The sequence below is a fragment of the Arachis hypogaea genome, chromosome 9, assembly GCF_003086295.3.
Source record: "Arachis hypogaea cultivar Tifrunner chromosome 9, arahy.Tifrunner.gnm2.J5K5, whole genome shotgun sequence".
NCBI lineage: Eukaryota > Viridiplantae > Streptophyta > Magnoliopsida > Fabales > Fabaceae > Arachis > Arachis hypogaea.
In genome coordinates this window covers 5107672-5115393 of record NC_092044.1, presented here as the reverse complement: position 1 = coordinate 5115393, position 7722 = coordinate 5107672, and the positions used below count along the sequence as shown (strand labels likewise).

Genomic DNA, 7722 nt, shown 5'->3' with positions numbered 1-7722 from the left:
TAGATGGATGAACCTGTGATGTTATCAATCTCGAGAAGTAAGATTCTTGAACAATTATAAATTTAAGTCTTGACTCTTACACTCTTACTTAGCTTTACTGGAAAAAAAAATTGCATTTTGACTACCGAGTTACAGAATCTATCTTCTAATCCATAAATACGTAAACATAAACATACAATTACAGATGACTGAGATGAGCATGTCGGTACGACCGGATGTTAATGAGAGGTGGAAATTAATAGTTAACGTTCGTTGATAAATGAGTTAAAAAGATTATTTTTAATGTATTTTATGAAGCTATTAATCTTTTTGTTATTAATCTATACATTTTTCTTTGAACTAAAATTCAAAATTTATATTTTCAATCTTAGAAATATTAATTTTTAAAACCAATTTGATAGTTTCGAAAGGTTGGATCCATTCAATTAAAAAAAAAGCCAAAATATTAATTAATTTTACTATAAAAAGGGGGGGGGGGGTTGTATTATATCTAGTGAAATTGGTTGTTGGGATAAATTTAATTAGTTTTTACAGTAACCTCAAATCTGTACTCAAAACATCACACTCGCTCGAACAGAAATAATTAATAATGCAAGCTAATCAATCAAGTTTTCCTTTTCCCGGGGTTGAATTTTTTTCTTTCTCCCCGACTTGATAATTCATCATTACAAAATTTATTCTTATTTGAATTCAAGTTTTGGTGCATATTATGGCGAAAAGAGAAAATGGGGAAGAGACGAAAATTCATATTTATATATAATTGGATAACTTTTTAAGAAATATGTCATTTTATTTTTATTAATCTTTTACAATAGATTATACAAATTATTTTTCATTTTCTTTACACAAACACTTCTTAGTCATAAAATTATCCTCAAGTTTTTACTATTGGAATTGGAAGCAATATATATGTTTTTGAATAAAGTTCTATACTCATACCATATTACTTTTACTTGGTTTTTTGAAATATGACTCGTGATGTATTTTTTACTCTTTTGTGGTCCGAATATATAAATATTAGTGAGTTAATTTGATTTGTCATTCATATAGCTTCTTTATTTTTTTTTCTTGATTAGACATAATCACTATTGAATTCATTTGTTGTGAATCTTAGTTCATATAATAGGTTAGATTGATACCTCTAGAGATAGGAGATCAAATGGGAACATGGATGCAATGCAAATAATTGTCAAACTTTGAATGATATAAATCAACAATAACATTGTGCAAATATTTTCATTTGAAAAATATTACTAGTGAATGGCGATGTAATATTTGGTAGTTGTTACCTCCATTTTATATTGTAAGCTAAAAGGTTCACAAATTTAACTTACGAGAAGAGTCCAAGAGATTTGGTAGACAACTAATTGTTTCCTTAACTCACAAGAAGAGTCCACTACTCATCTCACCTAGGAATGGTAATATGGCGGGTAGAGGTAGATTTTTGGGATAATCGATCGATTCCGCTCCACTTTCTAATAACTCGCATGACTGCATGAGGAATGACAAATGGATCTAAACTCACCAGTCGTGTAACCTGCCCAAAAAAGTCAGCTGGACTGAAAAATTTAGACCACCATACATTAAAAGCCTGTCAACCCGCACCGCTTAAATCATGGGTTTTGGCGGAGCGGCTTTTCCGCTGGACTCGGAGTTTTTTTGAAAGTGTTTAATTTAGTGTTTTGGATTATATTTTACATTTCATTCATTACGTTCTAAATTTGTAGATATTTAATATGTCTTTAAAAATTATAAATTTATTAAAATAGTTGTAAAATTATATATATTATTTAATACTTAATAATAAAAAAAAAGAGATTTGGCGGATTTGGCCCGCCAATCCGCTGTTAGATGGGGAGGAGTGAGGTTTCAGGACCGCTTCATTAAGAAAGGTGGGACAGGCCAGCTCGTCAAAGGCAGGCTTTTGGCGGGGCGAGCTTCCCCGCTTGTCACCCTACTCACATCGAACCCGTCCCGCTTCTATCTGCGAGTAGTAAAAAGTTAAACCCTTACCCGCCTTGCCCCTACCGGTCCCTGTAATTTTTAAAATCCAACAAATAAAATTAATTGTAAAATTTATATAACCATAATTACATACATAACATAAATTAACATAAATTAAAGTAAAAATTTAAATATGATACAATATTATTATATATATATATAGAGAGATTTAACCAAAACCCGACCCGTCTAAGAATCTGCCCCGTCCCGTTGAAAACCTCTCTTGCACTAATTATCCACCCCGAACGAGTAGGGGTGGGGTGGATACCCACGGGTTCGGGTAGTGTTAGTTGCTACCCCTAATATCACCTCTCTCACTCACTGCATGCTCACCACAGGTCGTCACTCATCATTCTCCATGTCGGCTCTTCTATTTCGTCCCCGTGTCGTCAGTGTTTGCTCACTTCTATTTCTTCCATGCCTGTGCCTCCTCTGTCAGTGTTGTCCTGACCGTCTTGACTCTGCCGTGCTTACTACAATGTCGCGGTCCTGCCCTTCCAAATCCTCTCATTGCTGGCCATCTCCTCCCCTCAACTCCACTCACCGGATGCAGTGTCTCCCTCTTTCAACTCATCTTGTCATCGCCACCACCTCCCCTCCAAATTCTCTCACCGCGATGCCGTCTAATCTTTCAACGTCTCCACCACTCTTTATGCCAAATCATCTTTTTCTTCTTCTTATTCTTATCTTAGATTTTTTATGATTCTTTTTATTAGTTTTGAATGTTTTGTTCTTCTAAGTTTTGGTGTTTTTTTTTTAGGTTTTTGAATATTTTTGAATAATTTTATATTTTTTTTAGTTTTTGGAAGTTATTTTTTCAATAATTTTAGATGTCTTTGTTTTGTTAGGTTTTAGATTATAAATAATTTTACATATTTTTTTTGTTAGAGGTTTTAGATGTTTCTTGTTATTACGTTTCGAATGTTTCTTTTTATTAGGTTTTGAAAATTTTTTAAAAATGATTTTAGATATTTCTTTTCATTTAGTTTTATATATATTTTTAGATTTTAATTTTTTTTCATTTAATTTAGATGTTTTCTCATGATAATTTGAATTTATGTTCACACTAAAGAGAACATTAAAAAAAAAGAGAATTGACAAACGGTGGTAGGTGGCACGGATAATTCTGAGCGAGGGACAGTGGTGGGCGACATGGATGGCTTTTGAGTAAGGGAAGGTGGGGTGTGATTAGTGAGAGAAGGAAAAAGATTTTGTGGTTGATTTGTGAAAGTATAATTAGGATTAATCTTGAGTTATCTTAGGAAAAAGATTTTGTGGGTGATTTGTGAAAATAAAATTAGGGTTAATCTTGAGTTAAGATAACTTTTTTTTGTTACTAAATATAATTGATTACACTCTAAATTGGTTGCATAAAAAAATTTTCTTTAATTTCTCCTCGAGTTATAATAAAAATAGGGTAAAATACTGTTTTGGTTTCTAAAGTTTGAGGTTTATTAACATATATATAAAGAATGTAAAGAATCTGTTATAAAAAAAAACAGATTCTATCTAATAAGATTAGTTGAGCAATTCTCAAATTAATTCAAATAATATTTTCAAATAATTCTGTTATGAGGAGTAGGGTTAGTTAGATTAGTAGTGAAAGCTTCTGTGTATATATATATATTCCTACTAGTGTACAAACAATGAAATGAAAAATAACATTTTCTAATTCCTTCTGCATAAGTTTCATTCTTCTGCTTAGAAATTCTTTTTCTTTCTTATTCTTACATGGTATCAGAGCAAGTAAGCCTATGTATAATACCTTCTTGGGCTAAAAAAATCTGTAAAAGTCTTAGACAAATACTCTCTAACATTATCAGTTTGTAGAGCTTTTATAGAATGTCCAAGTTACTTTTTCATTTGAGCTTTATATAGTTTAAACACACTGAAAACTTGTGATTTATTGGTTAAAAAATATATAGTAGTGTACCTTGAGTAAGTGTTAATAAAAGATGCATAATATCTAACACCTGTGTGAGCAGTAATTGGAGCTGGTCCCCAAATATCAGACACAACTAAAGATAAGGGAGAATCATATATAGTAGTAAATAGAGAGTAAGAAAGTCTGTGAGATTTAGCCAAACAACATGAATCACACATAACAGTATCAAATTCATTATTATTAATAGGTAGTGAACAACTTGCTACAATGAATTTTACAATTTGTATTGTTGGGTGACCAAATCTCTTGTGATACATATCTAGAGATAAAGTCTTAGCTATAAGAACATGAGAATTAAACTGACTACAATCTGTTTTTATTTTTGGAATATAAACTTTTTAAAATCTATATATGCCATTAGCTGCTGTTCCTTGGAGAAGCACCTCCTTGGTAGCCTGAGATTTCACAAAACACACATCAGGCCAAAAAGAGAAATAAACTTGATTATCTCTTGTAAATTTTGATACGCTAACAAGATTATGAGCAATTGAAGGGGCATGTAATAAATCATAAAGATAGTATCTCTTTTCAGTTGGTTTATGATGTAAAAAAAATTTTCCAACATGCTGAATCTTCATACCTGAACCATTATCTATATACACCTAATCTTGACCATGGTATTCTTGTGATTGCTGTAAGTTAGACTGATCTGGAATACAGTAATGAGAAGCTCCAGAATCAGCATACCATGAAAGGTCAGCCATAGTAGTTGGTGTAACTAGCAATGCTCTGTGGTTATGAAAGGAGGGAGGTGGAGGTAGGCATTGTGCATGAATGATGAACCTGAATTTTGTTGGGCATGCTGGAATTGTTGATCAAATCGAAAATAACAGTAACTGACAACATGTCCCAGCTTGCCACAAATTTGGCATTGTGGACGATTAGGATTGTTCCATGCACCCCTGCCTCCACGCTGCGATCTTTCTCCACGACCTCTTCTACCATAAGTTCCTCTACTAAGCATGTTTGTTGTGTGTCTTTCAAAGCTAGGATCAGAATTATTTTGATTAACAGGTTGTGACTGAGTAAAATTTACCTACACCATAAAGGAATCCGGTTTTTTGAATCTCTTGACAATGTCTTCTTGAGCCATCAAGAGAGCTTCAAGATCAGGAATGGAGTAGGGTAGATGTTTTGCTGTAACATAGGTGAGAAAAGATTGATAATCTTCATTTAAACCATCTAGAATGATATTGGTGTATTCTGCCTCAATTAAAGGAGCTCCAACAGTAGCAAGAGAATCAACCACTTTTTTTATTTCAAGAAGATAATCTGATATTGATCCCACCTTTTTTATTGACTTCAATTGCAATTGGAGTTGTCTAATGCGAACCTTGGTTTGGGATGCAAAATGTGTATGAAGGCGGCTCCAAAATTCATGAGCAAAGTAACAATCAAGAACTCCATGGATGAAAATAACCATGAAGCATCATTGTACTCATCAAGTCTCCATTCTCTATATGCTTTTGATTCTTTTTGAGCTTGTGCATTTGCTGGTGAGGCATAGCAAATTGGAATCTTCATTTTGTCTAAGTGATCTTCAAATTCTTGACCTAAAATTGTAAGAATTGCAGAGTGACGCCAAGTGAAAAAATTGTCATTGTTCAATTTTTTGGGTAAAAGAATGGATAGTGGTTTTGCAATTATTGTCGTAGATGTAAAAGATGCTTGAGGAATGAAACTAGAAGGTAGTAGGTTGTTGATGATTTCTGGGTCCATGGATCTTTATCGCTCTATGATACCATGTAAGAATAAGAAAAAAAATTTTCTAAGCGGAAGAATGAAACTTATGCAGAAGAAATTAGAAAGTGTTATTTTTCATTTCATTGTTTGTACACTAGAATAGGAGTATATATATATACACAGAAACTTTCACTACTAATCTAACTAACCCTACTCCTCATAACAGAATTATTTGAAAACATTATTTGAATTAATTTGAGAATTGCTCAACTAATCTTATTAGATAGAATCTGTTTTTTTCAAGGTTCTGAAAACTGAACCGGTCATCAAACCGCTTTAGTTACTGGTTCACTGGTTTACTGGTTCAACCGGTCCAACCGCAGTTCAACCGGAAAAACCGTTCCATGATAAAATAATAAGTAAATTATAAATAAACATAATAAAATATCTTTCAAATTTAAAACCTTATACAAATTATCACCAACTAAATGTAATTAATCATCAAAATATGCAAAATATGCAAAATAATTGCAGTGCACAAGTTAAAGATAGACAATATTACCTTAATGTAATTGAGTCAAAAAGTAAAACAAAACAAGCTCTTTTAATTCTTTTATGCTTGTAGGCTTTAATATAATCATTAATATAATCATTACCATGCAGAGAAACTTTCCTGAAGGAATTTATGGCAACCAAAATAGGTCCTGTTTTTGTCTGAATTGTACAAGATATGATTAACAAGGTTGTCTGAATTGTACAAGATATGATTTACAAGGTTAAATATTGAAGTTAGTTAATCAGACCAAACAAGAATATTTCCCAGTTGTCTCACTGAGTCCAGCCAAATGGAAAAAATATCACTGTGTACTATTGTAATTTTAGATCATATCTTACTTTCTCATCAGGCAGTGAAACAACAGACTCAATTCCAGAAGATGTTGTTATCTTCACCAGCTCCTAATTCCCATTTGAAAGTTGAAGCCAACACTGAACCTTTTGAAATAACGAACTTCAGAAGTAAGGGAAAGAAATAGAAAATTCTAAACTATCCATGTCTTACTAATAATGAGAACAGAAAAACTCAATCTCTTAAACTCAATAATTACATCAGTTATCCAATTAAATAATTGGATCACAGTTATCATAAACTGATTTCAAAGCCTAGAAGCAGAGTGAAATTAAAAACATGAAGCATATAATAAATCAAAAGATCACCAATTGCAATTTTTTTAAAAAGAACAGAAGTTAAGAACAATGAAAAATGAAGAAAGATTAACATTTTTCAACCCAATTTTAACACAGCTCATCACAATGATTAACAACAACAAAAAGCACTGAAGGAACAGTGAATCAGTAACATGGGCAGTGCAAATTTAAAATTTAAAAGTTATCAATTTAAAATCTATCATCAAATACAATCAGTGAGCAAAGCCAATTCAACCAAGCACCGACTGAGCATTCTGTTATGATTTTATGACTGGGAAGCAACAAATTCAGCAACAAATTCAAGTTACAGCAACAAAATTAACAAATCTTAGTAAAGTCCAGGTTTACAGCAACATTTAGATCAGCAACAAGGCAAATTTATTGATTAGCAATTTTTTCAGCAACATGCAAATATACAGGGAGAAGGGAAATCTGGAGAAGAGAGAACAGGGAAGAGATGGTGCAGGGACTCACCAACGGTCGACGGCGAGTCAGCGACCCCCAGACGGAAGGCGACGACGCAAGAGACAACCCCACGAGTTGCTTCTGCCGCCGGCGACGAGACAGGCGAACCATGAGATGCCAGTGACTGAGACGAGACTCGAGTGACACTGGGAGGCAGAATCAAGCAAAGACAACCACGGACGACGAGCAACAACCAACTCGCACAGCTCGAGCACTCACTGGCGGAGGGAGGTGCAAGCAGCCGAGCACAGAGGAGAGAGGCGAGATGCGAGCACACGACGCGGAGGATCCGGCGAGAGGCCCGAGAGTGCGCGACGGAGCGTGATGGCGTTCCCTATGTCTCTCTGAACCTTGATGAGAATGGTGGAGCTGAAGTGCTGAACTATGAAAGTGAAATGAAAGTGCGAAGGGCGAAGGGA

General features: G+C 33.8%; 1 long non-coding RNA gene across 1 annotated transcript; it reads right to left on the bottom strand.

Moving 5' to 3' along the window:
- Positions 1 to 4099: 4099 nt before the first annotated feature.
- On the bottom strand, positions 4100 to 7722 carry LOC112710080 (uncharacterized). The gene is made up of 5 exons (XR_011865260.1): positions 7313 to 7722; positions 6527 to 6625; positions 5238 to 5502; positions 4530 to 5086; positions 4100 to 4344 (listed from the first exon to the last, which is right to left on the bottom strand). It is a non-coding gene; the product is annotated as an uncharacterized lncRNA (long non-coding RNA).